The sequence below is a fragment of the Leopardus geoffroyi genome, chromosome D1 (assembly GCF_018350155.1).
Source record: "Leopardus geoffroyi isolate Oge1 chromosome D1, O.geoffroyi_Oge1_pat1.0, whole genome shotgun sequence".
Classification (NCBI taxonomy): domain Eukaryota; kingdom Metazoa; phylum Chordata; class Mammalia; order Carnivora; family Felidae; genus Leopardus; species Leopardus geoffroyi.
In genome coordinates this window covers 5306006-5326923 of record NC_059329.1, presented here as the reverse complement: position 1 = coordinate 5326923, position 20918 = coordinate 5306006, and the positions used below count along the sequence as shown (strand labels likewise).

The following is a 20918-nucleotide window of genomic DNA, read 5'->3' as shown; positions in this document are numbered from 1 at the left end:
TATTTAACTGACACGAGTTGACTACAGTTATCTTTTCAAATCTCTCATTTAACGTATCTTTTTAAAGTTCCATCAATAGACACGGAAAACATTTTAGTGTTTTGAATCTCTTGGTATTTAGTCTGTTGATGGAGTTTTTAGGCTGTTAAAGGTCAGAATTGATAATGTTCACAGAATCCAGTGGGGCAGAATCATGGTTTTGTTTGTTTGTTTGTTTTAAATTCAAGTTAGTTAACATACATTGTAGTCTTGGCTTTAGGAGTAGAACCCAGTGATTCATCACAAAGTGCCCTCCTCAATGCCCATCACCCATTTAGCCCATCCCACCCACACCTCTCCTTCAGCAACCCTCAGTTCTCTATAATTAAGAGTCTCTTATACTTTGCCTCCCTCTGTGTTTTTATCTTATTTTTCCTTCCCTTCTCTTAGAGGTGGAATCATCTGTAGCTATTTAGCATCCTGAAATTCATGAATTTAACAGACATTTGTTTTGCCATTCAAATAGGAAATGCATGCCAGAATGTACCCTCTCTCAAAACACCAGGCAGGCAGACTATGGAATCCACAGTAAGCACACTTGGCTGTCAACATTTAACTCAGGATGCTTGCAGAAAAAAAATGAGTCACAGCATCAGGATAGGGCTCTCTGCCCTGTATTTTTCAGAGGACATACAGGAAGACTATCCCTTTCTGAGGATTAACTTGAATTAAAAACCCATAAATTAATAATTCTACAGAATTGCCACAAAATCTGCAACTTCAAGTGTTTGTGACCTTAAAATGCATACATATTTGGTGAGATCCTTCTTGCTGTATTTCATAGTGAGCTGGATTCTTACTGTCCTTATTTGGACAAGAGTGTTATTTCCAGACCATGAATTACTGAGTTTCAAGGGATTTTAGGCTCTCTAGCTGACTCAATAACTATAGTCGCATTGGGCCTGTCTTCAAACCACATCAGATCTCAGAGCAAAGAACAATGAAGCACAAAGCAAAAATACAGAGACTTCCATATCTTCCACTGAGTTGGAAGGATGAATAGGAAAAATTCAGGACCTACAGAACTCTTTAAAAAACATAAAGAATCTTCATCATTTTTTATTTTCATTTTTCAGAACTGTCATCTTTCTCCAGCATTCAAAGGCATAGTGTCTAAAGCCACCGTAATAGAGTCCAGATACTTTCCTTATCAAAAAGATATTCAGATGGATAATTAGCAACAGCAGAGACTTCTAATGTAACACAGCAGATAGATGCCTGACTTTATCATTAATATTTTCTCAAACAATAGTAAAATGATAGTAAAGGGGTAAAAGAAGTACAGCCCTCTCCCAACATACAAGGAATGGAAGAGAGCAAGATGGAGAGTGTATACGTAAGTGGTATTTGACTTTGTCCAGAGGACAAAGCTGAAGTCTAGGGTTCTGATTAAAAAGGTACCGGTAAAAGGCAACCATATTCACTCTAAATCTAGATATTGGCCAATTCACTCAAATACACGAACACAGAATGAGAGAAAGGAACTAACAAGAGGGTTAATTTACTAAGTACAACATATAATGGAGAAGATTTCCAGAATAAGTACAGGAAGTAGAAACCACTCCAACTATTTTAAGCAGAAAGAGATTTCATACAGTGAATGATGTGTTTACAGAATCAATGAAATGGGACAAAGAGCAGATTCTAAACTGGATATCTCAAAATGATGCCTTACATGCAAAACTGGCTAGTTAGGCAAGCCCCTACCCCTGAGGTTGCCACTAGAGCCATGGCCACTCCCGTTGCTGCCTTTGAGCATCAGGAAACTGAAAAGTGGATACATTCCAGTGATTAGGCAATTATGTGAGAAAGTCACCAATAGGTGAGAAAAGCCCACTTTATGAGACTCAGGGAACTAGAAGCTGGAGACATCTTCTGCAAAATTCTAATCTTGACAGTCAGTGTTAACAGTTGCCAAAGGAAAATGGAGTCTACTTCACTTCTTCCATTTAAAATGGGCAAATTCATCTAACTGTAAGAACCTAATAATCACACACAAATAGTGGTAGGGAATTTGGGGAAATCTAGTTTTCTATCTGGGTAATGATGTGCTTACCTGTAACTCCATTACTAAGAAAGAATACAGTTGAGGGGACAAGTAACTTGAGAAGGATATCAGAGGTTTGCATTCCTTGAGATTTTGAACCAAAATTGTTCTATATTTCGGCAAGTGAACATGGCGGGGGGGGGGGGGGTTAAGTAAAAGTCTACATACTGAACAGTGATATTTCTAGCTGATTTCCTTCCATTCAGCTTTCAACGTTTATTTATTTTTTGGGGGACAGAGAGAGACAGAGCATGAACGGGGGAGGGGCAGAGAGAGAGGGAGACACAGAATCGGAAACAGGCTCCAGGCTCCGAGCCACCCGCCCAGAGCCCAACGCGGGGCTCGAACTCACGGACCGCGAGATCGTGACCTGGCTGAAGTCGGACGCTTAACCGACTGCGCCACCCAGGCGCCCCTCCATTCAGCTTTCAAAATGCTGTAAGCTAGGTATAATGCAATGGGCATGTTTGCAACATTAGTACTTGGACAAATTAGCTGAAGGGAAAACCACTAAATATATTTTTTATTTGGGGAGCATAATGACATAGTCAGGGGAGACTCACAATTCCACAGTCTTACTACATTTATGACAAAGCCTCCAATCAGACATTAATGGCTCACAGTTAATAGAAGGAGACTTTGAGGAATATTAGTCATTTCTTGAATGCCTTTAATATGAAAGAAAAAGACCAAAACAAACAAGAAAAAAAAGTTATTTAATGTCTGGAGAAGCATAAACAATACAGAGAACAACCACTAAAACCAAAAATCAATAAAAGACTGATTAATATTGTCATAGGTTTCAGATCAAAATTAAGAGCACAGCATAGCAAAAAAGAAACAATCCTATAACATGAATGAGCTTTGGAAATTAAAAATGCCGTGTGTGAACTTCTAAAATTCTATAGAAGAATGAAAAGATAATACTGAAAGCAATCTCGTAGAAAGTAGAAGAGAAAAATGAGCAAGCAGATCAGATAGAAAGGAAAACAAGTTGAAGGATCAATTTACCAAGCCCAATGTCTGATTAAGCAGAAATCCAGAAAAAGAACACATACAGGAAAAACATAAGAAATCATCAAAGAATTAACAACAACAACAAAATTCCCAGGACTAAAACATCTAACTTTCTATATTAAAACATTCCACTAGGGGTCATTTTAATGATGAAAAAAGATGCATTGATGGAGTTGTGGTCCAAGATGGTGATGCAGGAAGACCCTAAACTCCCCTCCTCCATGGATGCACCAAACCTACACCTATTTCTAGAGCAATTCCTCCTGAAGAACTGAGGGATAACTGAGCAGTTTCTGCACAACAAGAGGTAGACCACTTTAGACAAGAGCAAAAGAAACAGATATAGTAATGAAGGGATTGCCCACCTCCAATACTACCATTCACAGTGGGGAGGGATAGTACTGAAGAAACTGTGAGCATATTTGTCTGCATTGTGGAAAATAAGAAAAGCTATAGCTTAAAACGTAAACTAGAACATAGAGGAAGCAGAACACAACCCAGACCCCTGCCATATGTTGGGGAACTACTGGGACTCTCTCTAGGTCAGAGGGGCTGATGAGGGCCACCGTTTGCATTCCTGCTCTAACCTGTTGGTGTGGACAGGACAGAGTCTGAGTGTAATAGCCAACCTGTTGCTTCTGCAAGCCCTGGATTCCTAGCCCACAACAGCCCCAGATATCCTGGGACATTAAAAAAAAAAAAGCCATAGTTTCAAATAACAACTAGAATATAAAAGATCCCACCCTAGAGTATGGCCAGGGGAATTGCTGGAACTCTCTCCAGGTGGAAAGGGCTGGCAAATACTATGGTTTATATCCCCACCCCCTCACACACCTTGAGAGCAAAGACAAGAGCACTGTCCTGGCCTCCCTACTAGCCTACAACCTCAGTGACTCCTATGCTCCAAGTCCACACCAGCCTTACCTGTTCTACCTAGGCAACCCCCTCATGGCATACAACAGGGCACCCGTGGTCCGTGATCACTATAGCTCCAGCCATCTCACCAAGGTGACAAAGATGCAAAGCACCCCGTAACATTCTATGTCCACACCACGTTGGTCCCAGACAACTTCCAGGGTGCCCCGTAACCTCCTCATCCATGCCTGTTTTGGCTACAGCCAGCTGGCCAGAGGCCCTTGAGTGGAGTGCCACAGGACGTCCCAACACCTGCCTCTGATCCAACTGTTCTACTAGGTCACCTCCTGTGCAAAGCACTCAGGAAACCACCAGCCCACACCTATCTTGGCTCCAGCTATCCTGCCAGGGTACCCCGAGTGCAAGGCACTCCAAGACCCTTGGCTTGTACTCACTTCAGCTTCATGTGTCCTTCCAGGGTCCCTCTGCATAAAAAGCCCCATGTCTTCCTGGGCAGTGCCCACTTCAGCTCCAGTCATTCCTCCAGGGCGGACCCAATTCAGAAAGCCTTGGGACTCCCAGCCCATGACAGATGCAGTTTCAACCAGCTGGCCAAGTCAGCAGGCATATATAGTGTTTATAGGAGATGACCATATAAAGATCATTCCTTCAAGTTTAGAAGTACCAGTTCAGCCTAATTCATAGAAACAAACACAGAAAGTCAAGGACAATGAAGAGATAGAGGAATATGCTTCACATGAAAGAATAAGACAAAACCTCAGAGAAAATAACGAAGTGAAATGGAGATAAGCAATCTGACAAGGAGTTCAATGTCATGTTCATAAAGTTGCTTATTGGACTAGAGAGAAGAGTGAATGAGCTCCGTGAGAACAAAGCCATAGAAAATATAAAAAACAACCAGAGTTGAGAAATACAATAACTGAAAGGAAGAATACACTAGAGGCAATCAATAATGATTTAGAGGAGGCAGAAAAGCAGATCAGCAATCTGGAAGACAAGGCAATGGAAAGCCCCCAAGCCAAACAGCAAAAAGCAAAAAAAGAATTTATAAAATGAAGATATATTAAGGATCTCTTGGGCAACATGAAGTGAAAAAACATTTGTGTTGTAGAGGGTCACAGAGAAGAGAGAAAGGGGCAGAAAACTTTGATGAAATAATAGTAAAAAAAGCACACAGAGTTCTAAACAAGATAAACCCAAGGAGGACCACACCATGATTAAAGATAGAAAAGCAACTAGTTATGTACTATGAAAACAATATAAGCCTAACTTCTACATGCCAAGGTTGATTCAGAATACAAACAGAAATAAAGGGTTTCCCAAACAAAACCTAAAGGACTTCATCACTAAACATGCCTTAGCAGAAATGTTAAAAGTGACTTATTTAAATGGAAAAGAAAAGGCCATAATTAGAAATAAGAAAATTGTTGGGGAACCTGGATGGCTCAGTCTGTTCAGTGTCCAACTTTGGCTCAGGTCATGATCTTGCAGTTTGTAAGTTTGAGCCCCGCTTCAGAGCCTGGAGCCTGCGTCAGATTCTGTATCTCCCTCTCTCTCTGCCCCTCCCTGACTCACACTCTGTCTCTCTCTCTCTCTCTCTCTCTCTCTCAAAAATAAACATTAAGAAAAAAAAAAAAGAAAATTATGAAAGAAAAAATCCCATGATAAAAGCAAGCACACAGTAAAAATAGTAGAACAATCACTTATAAAGCTATTATGAGGATTAAAAATGGAAGTACTAAAATCAATCACATCAAAAAAGAGGACTCACAAAATAAGATGTAAAATATGACAACGTAGACATGAAATGTGGAGTCAGAGAGTAATCTGCTGGAGAGAATGTAGAAAAGTGGAAAAAGCCACAGGGACTGAATTAAAAAGGGAGAAAGGAGAAAGGAGAGGGTTTAAATTCCATTAAGACTCTATAAACAGGGGGAGCACAGAGTCTGAAACTCCGCAGGTCAATAACTGGTGGTGCTCTGGTGAGAAGGGCAAATCCCCGGAAGCAGTGTGAAGTCCGGAGTCTTTGGGCCACACGAGGAGAAGCAGTTTCCCTGCAGGGAGGACATCTGGTAGAGGCTGTGTGGCCCCCCCCCCCATAGGCAAAGGCCCCAGTGGACCCTGGAGAACAACCACATTCCCTGGTGCTGGAACAAGGTCATTAAGGGTGAAGCCTGGTGCTATATGTGTGTTGTGATTTTCCATAATCCCTGAAACGCTGCTGCTACACAATCATGTGAACTTTTTCTGGGGTGGGCTGGTACCCAGCCGCAGTCTCTAGGCATCAGCAGTGGCACGATCTCATTAACATTCCTGGGTGCTGCCAGCACCCAGCCATTGCTCGGTGAAACTCTCCCACAGAGGGGCAAAACTGGTCAAAGCCACAGTCCCTCAGAAGTAAGGGGTTGGGAAAAGCAACTGCATCTGTGATAGAACTCAGGAGGGAGGTGTTGCCTGGGGCTTGGTCACAAACCATGGAAAAGTGGGGAGTGGACAGAAGCCAAGGACAGGTGCATGATTGCTGATCAGGGAGAACAGAGCTCTGATACCAGAGACAGGGTAGCTGGGTGACACCATGTTCACCACTCTCACGCATGCACATACACACCTGCAAGTGCCACAACAATCCACCCCAATAAGCTAAGCAGTGCCATCTAGTGGAGAAAAGAGCTGTTACACTAAGCCCCACCCAACTGCGCCAACTTCGCTCTTCAGGAACACAAGTCTCTCCACCTGCTTTGTTTAAGGGCTATAAATCAATTCATGGCTTGACTTCTAGGGGAAAACGATGTAATTCCAATCGTATTTCAGTCTGTTCCCTGGTCCATCTATTCAATTTTCTCATTTTCTCCTTTTTATTTCCTTTTTCTTGAATACAGACAGAAAAAATATTTTTATTTTAAATTTCTATTAAATATATATATTTTAAATTTTGTCTACTATATTTTTTACTTTTTTGTAAATTTTTAAAATTATATTTTACATCCATTATTTCATTTTATTCTATTTCGCTGTATTCATTTTTTTCAAATTTTCAAATGATTTCTTTCCCTCCCTCTTTTTCCTCTAATCTATAAAGACCCTTTCAACACCCAGACCAAAACATACCTTGAATCTAGCACCATTTATTTGATTTGTATGTGTGTTTTAATTTTAATTTATTTTAATTTTAATTTTTCTTTAATCATTAATTCCTTTTCTTAATTCAAAATATGAAATGAAGGAATTCACCCCAAAGGAAAGAGCATGAAGAAATGACAGCCAGGGACTTAACCAACACAGATACAAGCAAGATGTCTGAACCAGAATTTAGAATCATGATAGTAAGAATACTAGCTGGAGTTGAAAATAGATTAGAATCCCTTTCTGCAGAGATAAAAGTAGTAAAAGCTAGTCAGGATGAAATTAAAAAATGTGATAACATAGTTGGCAATCTCGAATGATGCCATGGCGGCAAGGATGGATGAGGCAGAGCAGACATTCAGCAATATAGAACACAAACTTACGGAGAATAATGAAGCAGAAACAAAGAGGGAGACTAAGGCAAAAGAGCACGATTTAAGAATTAGATAAATCAGTGACTCATTAAAAAGAGAACAATGTCAGGGACTCCTGGGTGGCTCCGTCAGTTAAGCGTCTGACTTCAGCTCAGGTCATGATCTCACAGTCCATGAGTTCAAGCCCCGCATCAGGCTCTGTGCTGACAGCTCAGAGCCTGGAGCCTGTTTCTGATTCTGTGTCTTCCTGTCTCTCTGACACTCCCCCGTTCAAGCTCTGTTTCAAGAAAATAAATAAACGTCGGGGCGCCTGGGTGGCTCAGTCGGTTAACCATCTGACTTCGGCTCAGGTCATGATCTCACGGTCCATGAGTTCGAGCCCCTCTTCGGGCTCTGTGCTGACAGCTCAGAGCCTGGAGCCTGCTTCAGATTCTGTGTCTGTCTCTCTCTCTGACCCTCCCCTGTTCATGCTGTGTCTCTCTCTGTCTCAAAAATAAATAAACATTAAAAAAATAAATAAACGTTAAAAAAATTAAAAAAGAAAAAAGGAACAGTGTCAGAATCATAAGGTCCCAGAAGATGAAGAGAGGGGAAAAAAGGGAGCAAATCATAGTGGAAAACTTTGCTAACCTGGGGAAAGACACAGACATCAAAATCTAGGAAGCACAGAAGACTCCTATTACATTCAACAAAAAACAACCATCAACAAGGCATATCATAGTCAAATTCACAAAATACTCAGGCAAGGAGAGAATCACGAAAGCAGCAAGGGAATAAAAGTCCTTAACCTACAAAGGAAGACAGATCAGATTTGCAGCAGACCTATCCTCCTCAGAAACTTGGCAGGCCAGAAAGGAGTGGCAGGATATGTCCAATGTGCTGAATCAGAGAAACATGCAGCGAAGTATTCGTTATCCAGCAAGGCTGTCATTCAAAATAGAAGGAGAGATTAATGTTTCTCAGACAAACAAAACTTAAAGGAGTTCACGACCACTAAACCAGCCCTACAAAAAATTTAAAGGGGGAGTCTCTGAGGGAGAAAAGACGAAAATACACACATACATGCATGCATACACCCACACACACATACATACATACCAAAAGCAACAAAGGCTAGAAAGGACCAGAGACCACCACCAGACACTCCAACTCTACAAGAAACATAATGGCAATAAACTAATATCTTTCAGTACTCACTCTAAATGTCAATGGACTAAATGCTCCAATCAAAAAACAAAGGGTAACAGAATGGATAAGAAAACAAGATTCATCTATATGTTGTTTACAAAAGACCCACTTTAGACCTAAAAACACCTTCAGACTGAAAGGGGATGGAGAACCATCTACCATGCTAATGGTTGCCAAAAGAAAGCTGGAGTAGCCACACTTATATCAGAAAATCTAGACTTTAAAATAAAGACTGTAATGAGAGATGAAGAAGGGCATTATATCATAATTAAGGGATCTATTCGCCAAGGAGACCTAACAATTGTAAACATTTATGCTCCAAATGTGAGAGCACACAAATAAATAAATTAATCAACACCCCACTTATAGCAATGCACAGATCATCTAATCAGAAAATCTAGAAGTAAACAATGATTTTGAATGACACACTGGACCAGATGGACTTAACACATATATTCAGAATATTTCATCCTCAAGCAGTGGTATATACATTCTTCTCAGTGCACGTGGAACATTCTCCAGAATAGATCACATTCTGGGACACAAATCAGTCCCCAACAAATACAAAAAGATCAAGATCATACCATGCATATTTTCAGACCACAATGCTATGAAACTTAAAATCAACCACAAGAAAAAATTTGGAAAGACAACAAATACTTGGAGACTAAAGAACATCCTACTAAAGAATGAAGTGGTAACCAAGAAGTTAAAGAGGAAATTTAAAAATACATGGAAGCCAATGAAAATGATAACACCACAGCCCAAAACCTCTGTGATGCAGCGAAGACGGTCATAAGAGGAAAATATATAACAATCCAGGCCTTACTAAAGAAGGAAGAAAGGTCTCAGATACACAACCTAACCTTACACTTTAAAGAGCTGGAAAAAGAACAGCAAATAAAACCCCAACCAGCAGAAGACAGGAAATAATAAAGATTAGAGCAGAAATTCATGCTATAGAAACCAAAAACAAACGAAACAAACAAACCCCAAAAAACCCAGTAGAACAGATCAATGAAATCAGAAGCTGGCTCTTTGAGAGAATCAACAAAACTAATAAACCACTCCCCAGTTTGATCAAAAAGAAACAAGGAAAGGACCCAAATAAATAAAATCAAGAATAAAAGAGGAGAGATCACAACTAACATAGCAGAAATAAAAACAATAAGAGAATATTATGAGCAATTATATGCCAATAAAATGGGCAGTGTGGAAATAATGGACGAATTCCTAGAAACATGTAATCTACCTAAACTGAAACAGGAAGAAATAGAAACTTTGAACAGACCCATAACCAGTAAAGAAATTGAATTAGTAATCAAAAATCTCCCCCCAAAAACAGAGTCCAGGGCCAGATGGCTTTCCAGGGGAATTCTACCACACACTTAAGGAAGAGTTAAAACCCATACTCTTGAAGCTATTCCAAAAAATAGAAATGGAAGGAAAACTTTCAAACACTTTCTATGAAGCCAGCATTGCCTTGATTCCAAACCATAGAAAGACCCTACTAAAAAGGAGAACTATGGACCAATTTCCCTGATGAACATGGATGCAAAAATCCTCAACAAGATACTAGCCAACCAGATCCAACAATACATTAAAAAAATTATTCACCACGACCCAGTAGGATTTATACCTGGGATGTAGGGCTGGTTCAATATCTGCAAAACAATCAATGTGATACATCACATCAATAAAAGAAAGGACAAGAACCACATGATCCTCTCAATAGATGCCGAGAAAACATTTGACAAAATACAGCATCCTTTCTTGATAAAAACCCTCAATAAAGTAGGGATAGAAGGAGCACACCTTAAGATCATAAAAGCCATATATGAATGACCCAATGCTAATATAATCCTCAAAGGGGAAAAACTGAGAGCTTTCCCCCTAAGGTCAGGGACAAGACAGGGATGTCCACTCTCACCACTGTTATTCAACGTAGTATTGGAAGTCTTAGCCTCAGCAATCAGACAACACAAAGAAATAAAAGGCAACCAAATTGGCAAGGAGGTCAAACTTTGACTCTTCACAGGTGATATGATACTCTATATGGAAAACCCAAAAGATTCCACAAAAAACTGCTAGAACTAATACATGAATTCAGCAAAGTTGCAGGATATAATATCAATGCACAGAAATCTGTTGCATTCCTATACAGCAACAATGAAGCAACAAAAGAGAAATAAGGAATCAATCCCATTTACAATTGCACCAAAAACCATAAAATACCTAGGAGTAAATCTAACCAAAGAGGTGAAAAATGTATACACTGAAAACTATAGAAAGCTTTTGAAAGAAATTGAGGAAGACACCAAAAAATGGAAAAATATTCCATGCTGCCAGATAGGAAGAACAAATATTGTTACAATGTCAATACTACCAAAAGCACTCTACATATTCAATGCTATACCTATCAAAATAACAGAAGCATTTTTCACAGAGCTAGAACAAACTGTCCTAAGATTTGTATGGAACCAGAAAAGACCCCGGATAGCCAAAGCGATCTTGAAAAATAAAACCAAAGCAGGAGGCATCACAATCCTGGACTTCAAGCTGTATTACAAAGCTGTAATCATCAAGACAGTATGGTACTGGCACAAGAACAGACACTTAGATCTTTGGAACAGAATAGAGAACCCAGAAATGGACCCAGAAACCTAAGGCCAACTAATCTTTGACAAAGCAGGAAAGAATATGCAGTGGAATAAAGACAGTCTCTTAGGCAAGTGGTGCCGGAAACACTGGACAGCGACATGCAGAAGAATGAACCTGGACCACTTTCTTACAACATACACAAAAATAAACTCAAAATGGATGAAAGATCTCAATGTAAGACAGGAAGCCATCAAAATCATCAAGGAGAAAGCAGACAAAAACCTCTTTGACCTTGGGGGCAGCAACTTCTTACTCAACATCTCTCCAGAGGCAAGGGAAACAAAAGCAAAAATGAACTACTGTGATCTCATCAATTGATGCTAAAAAGCTTCTTCACAGCAAAGGAAACGATCAGCAAAACTAAAAAACAACCAATGGATTGGGAGAAGATATTTGCAAACGAAATATCAGATAAAGGGTTGGTATCCAAAAATCTACAAAGAACTTATCAAACTCAACACCCAAAAAACAACTAATCCAGTGAAGAAATGGGCAAAAGATATGAATAGACACTTCTCCAAAGAAGACACCCAGGTGGCCAACCAACACATGAAAACATGCTCAACATCACTCACCATCAGGGAAATACATCAAACCCACAATGAGATACCACCTCACACCTGTCAGAATGGCTAACATGAACAACTCAGGCAACACAAGATGTTGGTGAGGATGCGGAGAAGGAGGATCTTTTTTGCACTGCTGGTGGGAATGCAAACTGGTGCAGCCACTCTGGAAAACAGCATGGAGGTTCCTCAAAAAATTAAAAATAGAACTATCCTACGACCCAGCAATGGCACTATTAGGTATTTACCCAAGGGATACGGGTATGCTGTTTCAAAGGGGAACATGCATCCCAGTGTTTGTGGCAGCACTGTCAACAGTAGCCAAGTAGGGAAAGAGCTCAAATGTCCATTGATGGATGAATGGATAAAGAAAATGTGGTGTATCCACACACAATGGAGTATTACTTGGCAATTAAAAAGAATGAAATCTTGCCATTTGCAACTATGGAACTAGAGGGTATTATGCTAAGCAAAATTAGTCAGAGAAAGACAAATATCACATGACTTCACTCATATGAGGACTTTAAGACAGAGAACAGATGAACACAAGGGAAGGGAAGTAAAAATAACATAAAAACAGGGAGGGGGACAAAACATAGGAGACTCTTAAATACGGAGAACAAACAGAAGATTATTGGAGGGGTTGTGGGAGGGGGGGATGGGCTAAATGGGTAAGGGGCATTAAGGAATCTACTCCTGAAATCATTGTTGCACTATATGCTAACTAACTTGGATGTAAATTAAAAACTTATAAAAATTAAAATAAATAGAAAAAATAAACATTAAAAACAAAAAAAAATAAAAGATCAATGAAAACAAGAGTTTTTTTTTTGGGGGGGGGGAAGGCCAAATTATCAAAAGTCACAAAGCTTTAGCTTGACTCCTCATGAAAATAAAAAAAAGGGAGAGGAATGAAATAAATCCAAAATGAAGAGAAGAATCTACACCATGGACATACAAAGGATTATGAGACTACTATGAAAAATTATATGGTAACAAATTGGACAATTTCAAAGAAATGGCCAAATTCCTAGAAACATGCAATCTTCCAAATGGAATGAGGAAGAAAGAGAAAATCTGAACAGGACCAATTAGTAGTAACAAAATTGAGTTGGTAACAGGAAAACTGCCACAAAAGTCCAGGACCAGATATATTCTCAGGTAAGTTCTTCTCAGGTAATTAAGAAGAATTAATACCAATTTTCCTGAAACTATTCCAAAAAATATAAGACAAAACTTCCAAACACATTTTATGAAGCCAGCATTACTGTGATACCAAAACCAGAAAAGGATAACACAAAAAAGGAGTATTATAGGCCAATATCTCTGGTGACCATAGTTGTAAAAATCCTCAGCAAAATATCAGCAAACTGCATTCAACAATACAATAAAAGGATCATTGACCATGATCAAGTAAGATTTATTCTGGGGTATGAGGATAATTTAGTGTCTGCAAATGAATTGATACATTATGGTAACAAATGAAGGATAAAAATCAGATGTTCATCTTAGTAGATGCAAAAAAAAAAAATCATGTGACAAAATCCAACATGCTTCCATGATAAAAACTCTCAAAGTGGGTTTTTAGACAGAAATACTTCAACCTAGTAAGAGTAAGGTGTGGCAAACCCAAGATAGTATATACTCAATAGGGAAAAACTGACAGCTTTTTATTTATTTTTTTCCTATGTTTCTTTTTGAAGGAGAAAGAGACAACATGAATGGGGGAGGGACAGAGAGCAAGGGAGACACAGAATCTGAAGCAGGCTCCAGGCTCAGAACTCTCAGCACAAGCTGTGAGATCATGACCTGAGCCAATGGTGGATGCTTAACTGACTAAACCACCCAGGCGCCCCAAGAGCCTTTTCTTTAAGACCAGGAATAACACAAACATGTCCATTCTCATCACTTTTATCCAACATAGTACTGGAAGTTCTAGTCACAACAGTTACATAAGAAAAAGAAATAAAAGGCATCCAAACCGATAAGGAAGGAGTAAAACTGTCACTATTTGCAGATGGCATGATACAGAGAAAATACAGAAAACCCTCAAGTCGCTACCACAACAGTGTTAGAAGTAATAAATTTAATAACATTGCAAGATACCAAACTGAGACATCAGTTGCATTTTTATACAGTAATAATGAAGTAACAGAAAGAGAACTTCAGAAAACAATTCCATTTATAGTGGCACCAAAAACAAATAAAATACCTAGGAATAAATTGAACCAAGGAGTTGACACACCTGTACCCAACAACTCTAAAAGATTAATGAAAGCAATTGAAGAGGACACAAAAGACATATGATGCTCATAGGCTGGAACAATAAATATTGTTGAAATATCCATACTACCCAAAGAATTCTATATTTTTAATCAGTGCCTGTGGAAATACCAATAGCATTTTCCAAAGAACTGAACAAATAACTCAAAAATTTGTATGAAACCACAAGAGACCCTGAATAGCCAAAGCAATCTTGAGAAAGAACAAAGGTGGAAGGATCACAATCTGAGATTTCAAGATATACTCCAAAGCTACAATAATGAAAACTGTATGGCACTAGCACAAAAATAGACACATAGATCAAGGGAACAGAACAGAGTCTAGAAATAAACCCACAGTTATACTGTCAATTAATCTATAACAAAGGAGACAAGAATGTATAATGGGGAAATCTCTTCAGTAAACAGTGTTGGAAAGACTGGATGCTACCTACAAAAGGAAACTGGACCACTTTCTTACAGCATACACAAAAACTCAAAATGGAATAGAGACCTAAACGTGGGACCTGAAATCATAAAACTCTTCGATGAAAACACAGGCAGTAATCTCTTTGGCATGAATATTAGCAACATTTTTTTCTAAGATATGTCTCCTGAGGTAAAGGAAACAAAAGCAAAAATAAACTGTTAAGGCTACACCAATATAAAAAGCTTTCACACAGCGAAATGAACTACCAACAAAACAAAAAGGCATCCTACTGAATGGGAGAAGACATTTGCAAATGACATATCCAACAAGGGATTAATCTCCAAAATTTATAAAGACCTCTTATACAACTCAACACCAAAAAAGAAAAAAAAAAACAAACAAGCAAACAAACAAACAAAAAAAAGCAGTCTGATTAAAAATTGGCAGGGGACCTGATCTGACATTTTCTTTTTTTTTTAAAGAAAGATAGAGATACCAACAGACATGGAAGATGCTGAACATCACTGATCATCAGGAAAATGCAAATCAAAACCACAATGAGTTATCGCCTTATACCTTTGAGAATAGCTAGTTTCACAAAGAGAAGAAATAACAAGAGTTGGTGAGGATGAGGAGATAAAGAACCATGTGCTCTGTTGATGGGAACATAAACTGGTGCAGTCACTGTGAAAATCAGTATAGAGTTTCCTCAAAAAATTAAAACTAGAAATGCTGTATGATCCAATAATTCCACTATTGGGTATTTGCCCAAAGGGAAAAAAAAAAACACTAGCTCATAAAGATATCTTGACCACTATATTTTTGCAGCATTATTCACAGTAGTCAAGTTACAGAAGCACCCTAAGTAGCCATAGATGAAAGGATAAAGAATATATGGTATATTTAAAAAATGGAATATTACTCAGCCATAAAAAAAGAATGAGGTCTTGCCATTTGTGACAACAATGAATGTACATAGGTTGCATTATGTTAAGTGAATTCAAGCAGTTAGATAAGGACAAATACCATAGGACTTCACTTGTATGTGGAATCTAAAAAATGAAATGTACAAAGATAAAAAGCAAAAATAGACTCATAAGTATGGAAAGCCATCTGGTGGTTGCCATAGAGGAGGGGTAGGCAAAAAGGGGTGCAGGTAAGTGGGAGGTACAGACTTTCAGTTATGGAATGAATTGGTCATGGGAGTAAAGGGTACCATATAGGGAATGTAGTCAGTGGCACTGGAATAGTGTTGTTCAGTGACAGACTGCAGCTACACTTGAGCTGAGCGCAGCCTAAATTGTAGAGTTGTCCAATCACTGTGTTGTACACCTGAAACAAATGTTACACTGGTCAGCTATACTTCAAACACACAAACAAACAAACAAACAAACAAACAAACAAACAAAACCCGTGCAGTGTATCCTGGGTGTCTCAGTGGGTTAAGTGTCTGATTCTTGGTTTCTATCCAGATCATGACTTCACAGGTCGTGAGATCGATTCCCAGGTTGGGCTCTGTGCTGACAGTGTGGAGCCTGCTTGGGAATCTCTCTCTCTCTCTCTCTCTCTCTCTCTCTCTCTCTCTGCTCCTCCCCTGCTCAAGCTCTGTCTCTTGCTGCCTCACAATAAGTTAATTAAATAATTTTTTTTAAAAAAGATAGAGAAAAAGATACATTGAGATATATTATCCTTAATTTTCCTAACACCAGAGATAGAATGATGATGATGAGAGAGACTGATCAACATCAAGGAGAAAATTCAAATCCACTGGAGTAGCAAACAGAATGAAATCTGAGTTTCTAGCAGCAAGTTCTGAGGGGAAAGTAATTTCCAAACAAAAATTTAATGCCTACTGAGAACAATCAAACTGAGAGTTAACTAAAGACATTTCAGACATCCAAAGTCTTTAAAAGGTCATTATCCAGATAATCTTTCAGGCCCTCAGCTCTGAAAGATGTAGCATATATTACCCTGTCTTGCCTCGGTCTTCCATCCCCTTTTGGCCAGTGGTAGCATGGTAATTAGTAGACAAGTTAGTGACCACTCTGGTAAGCATTCTGAATGGTCACTCTCTCAGAGCTTTCTGCATATTACATGGATCTTTTCAGTTATTGAAACAAAGGTTTTCTAATCTCACAAGATGACTTCAAACAAGTAGGTCTTAGGTGACTACCTACACTAGTGGGTCACTATTAGAGACTGCAACGACATGTATTAATTTCCTCAAGGTAGGTTCTGTCTGTGGGTGGTCCATGGTGCCCACTCGGCTAAATCAAAACAAAAACATAACCAACCACTTTATAGAAAGATATTTTCAGCAAAAATGAAAATTCTTCTCAGTCCTCTCCTGTCCCACAATTAATATGATCAGAAGTAGAAATGCACTGGGTCAGCACCCAGCTCACGGAAGGCATTGAATAAAATAACTTTTGACTGGCTGACGGCTGAATTCACTGACCAAAGACTGCCTGAAGCCTGGCTCAAGAATTGCACAACTGGTTATTTTTCCTCATAATACAGTCTAGAGAATTGCAGGAAATACACAGAGCAAGTGGACATAATTCACAATGAAATCATTGTATGTAATTGGAGAAAAGTATATAGAAGTGTAGAGAATGAAAGACCAGATTCTGACCTTATCCTATAGATGGCCAAGCTGTATTTTATATAAGCCAATTTGCAGAAGTTAATAAATCTGATCTGCAGAAGTTAATAAATCCCAGAATAAGTTGCCTGAAATGTCATTGTTACAATTCTGTTACCCATTAAAAAGCTCTGAGTCCCGTGTTAAAATGTAAATTACATTTAGGTCATTTGGACCTCAGTGTGAATAAGTTTCAGGTCCATTTATAGAACAGAATACAGGATAGAGCACAAAGCTTGGTGTGGTCAGAGATGTGCAAATAAGAACTGAGTGAGTCAGAGATGGCTTAGTTTTCCTAACAGTGAGGGAGCAGCTCCATGGACCCCCATGGTATCCAGCTCCCCTCACATGTTTGGGGGCCATCCAGTGATTCAAAGCAGTGGAGTATTCTCATCTTGAAAATCAATTTATAGGAAAAACTTTGTTGAGAGAAGATGAATACTAACAGGCAGGTGAAGTAGGATTTGTGTGCCTTCCCAATACTTATTAAACATGTTGCCAAAACCCCCAGGTTATATATCAACCAGCTGGGGATTATGGCTGGGGATGAATTTAGATTTGTGTGGCATCGAAGCTTCCATATCAGTCCCAAGTTGCTGAAGAAATGGATTCTTAGGCAGAGCTTTAGAGCCAGCCCAGGGACTTGGACTTAATAAAGCATTTCAGAGGGGATCAGAGGTTCTGGAGTGATCAGTGTATAAATTCCTAATCCCTGTATACACATTTGAGCATTTATTCAGCACCACGACTCATCATCGCCAGGCATGCTGTGTGAAATGTTTCCCCTGACCTCCCGCACAGACCCACCAGGAACTCATTCAGATTGTACTACTGGAAGTCTTCTCAGTATTTCACTTCAGCATTCATTTATACAAACGCTGCTAAATCCTGGATATCATAGGAGCTTCTGTGAATTTGCTCTTCTGTGCTCTCATTCATGTTATTGAAGTTTAAAACTGCACTGAGTTTATTAATACCAAAATATTTAGTTGGAGAAGAATAAAGCCCCATAAAAGCTACTGTCTTTGTGATTTTTAGCACATCAAATATGAGACGTATTTAAAAGGTCAAGAGATCAATTCATTGTGAAGTTTCCTACCAAAGTGCAGTGAATTATTTAAAAGCACTGCCTCTAAAGCCGCTAGTGACCCACTTTGAGTCATTTACAAGTACTTTCATAGATGTAAACTCAATGTTATTTTTCAGTGTCAGAACATCTCAATTATGGCAAAATATGAAGACCTTGGTGACTCAAATAGAGCATAAAAAAATAGAGGACTTAACATAAATAGAAGAATATAGCTCATGTGGAGTCCTATCTACTGCATGGGCCTTTAAGGAGACTTGTTTGAAAGGTTGGTGTTGTGGCTCAATTTTATAATTGGTAGAGGTGAACTTTATTGCTCTGGCTCTTGACTTTTGTACTAAGATGCACAGTCATCTCTCTAGTAACCATGCAGAATTTCCTTCTTTGGATTTTATTTTATGTGTTACTCAAGACCGCCTTGTATTGCTGCTACTTTGTTCCTGTGAGTATTTCTTGCCTTTTAAATTCTATGTTAAGTCATTCTGGGCATCCCTACTTCTTCTCGTCCATTCAGAAGACCATTACAGCATGTCGCCAGCACTCAACATGTTTGTTGATTGATACCCAAATATTTTCACATCGATGACCATTCTGTTTGAGCTAAGTAAAATTATTGTGGAATTCAGTGCTAAACCTAACTACTGTTGAGGGAATCTTACATTTTATTTCAGAAGTGACTGGTTATATATTGTATGTACAGAAAATTGACATCTGTAAAAACAAAAAGAAAGCAAACTACCAACAATTTCATTGTGATTGTCATTAATGCCTTACCTATATCTCAGTTTCATTGTTACCACAGAAAGCTATCTTAGTGTAGTCTTTTTTTTGTTTTTTGAAGAGACAGAGAGTGAGCATGAGTTGGGGAGGGGCAGAGAGAGAGAGAATCCTAAGCAGGAATCCAGCACAGAGCCCTATGCAGGGCTTGTACCCACAAACTGTGAGTTCATGACCTGAGCTGAAATCAAGAGTCGGGCTTAACCGACTGAGCCCTCCAAGCATCCTGTCTTAGTGTAGACTTATTATTTATTGTAGGGTTGAGCTTAATTAGGAGTTAACAGATCTGGATTCTAGTTCCAAGGCCACTGCTGTCTTACTGCTTAAGACATTAAATTAGAGTGATTGAGCAAATCAGCCTAACTTAATCCAGGCTTGCCTTTACCATAAATTTGTCAGAGAAGAGCATGCAGTTGTCAGAGAAGAGATTCTGCATAGGGTTATGTGGATGAGGATGAAAAAGGGAAAGAGTTCTGAAATGTTAGAGCCTCATTTCCTTATATTCCAAGTTAGTATGGTCATTGTATGATATTTTTAAAGAAATGGTGAGTTAAAACTTAAAAATCCTTGGGGTACCTGGGTACCTTGGTCAGTTGAGCGTCCGAGTTTGGCTCAGGTCATGATCTCATGGTTTATGAGTTCTAGCCCTGTGTTGGGATCTGTGCTGACAGCTCAGAGTCTGGAGTCTGCTTCAGATTCTGTGTCTTCCTCTCTCTCGCTTTCCCCCCTACCCCCATCTCTGTCTCTCTCTCTCAGAAATAAACATTAAAAAGAAAACTAAAGCTTAAAAATCCTTTACAAAGCAAAATAGTACCACTCCTGTTGGCAAAAGTAAATATAGACTGCTCCTCCTACTATAAGAATTCTTAGTGCTATCAGCTGTTGTTTTCATATATTTTATCCATTAAACATCAAGGAATGTTTTTTTCCCTCTCAGTGTGGAGATGATTATCAGTGCTTGTGCAATGATCTTTCATTCCCACACGTCCTTTGTTTTCCATGAACTTACTGCCTTTTTTGACCCTGCCTTCTACCACAGCTGGTTCTTGTACCTGACCAGTCTCTTACACTGCATACCTGGTATCTGCTGTCACCATTCACCTGGCTCAGGAAAATGAGCTGTTTTTAGGAAAGGGGTGATGCTGGGTTTGGCTCCACTGTGCCTTCCAAATAAAGTCTACATGTTTAGGATGTCAAAGTGTTGTCTTACCCTACTGCTGATGCAGACCCTTCACTGTCTTTCCTCATTATGTAAACATGGTTGGAAATGCATTGATACTGATCACACATTTCCCTATTACTGTGGGCTTTGGTTTTCAGTATTTATTTTCTGCTTCTTTTATTCCGTGTTTCCATCTCTGTTGACAAAACTTGGTATTCTACTCACAAGTATATTCACAAGAGTGCCCAGGAGATTTTTCTCAGGCAATAAGAAGCAACCTAGGAGGGCTGTTGAGTTAAATTGTATGGTAGGGCCACACCTTTAGGTTTGGGTATTGAACTTAATGTTTCATGGACCTGGACAAGAGTAAGTCTCTGGTGTTTGTGTACTAGAAAAGAGTAAGTGTGACTAGAAGGGAAGAGTCACACTGTTTGACCAGTAAATGCTGGAGTTCACAAAACATTGCTAGAGATCAGTGACCAACTATTGAAGACACTTGAAGTCATGAATGTTCTACAATGCTAAATAACTGATATGTTTGACACACAGGACACACATTTAAAGCCTATCAAGAATCTGCAAAACATAAGAGGAGTGCTCCAGAATTTAGGCAGGTTTTAAAACCAGAAAGGGTAAATACTACATATTCAAATAAAGATTTGTGTT

The 20918-nt window shown here is 39.0% G+C and overlaps 1 protein-coding gene across 1 annotated transcript in view; it reads left to right on the top strand.

Moving 5' to 3' along the window:
- The window catches only part of GUCY1A2 (guanylate cyclase 1 soluble subunit alpha 2), a 338126-nt gene that overhangs the window by 302661 nt on the left and 14547 nt on the right, over nt 1–20918 (top strand). The window lies entirely within an intron of this gene.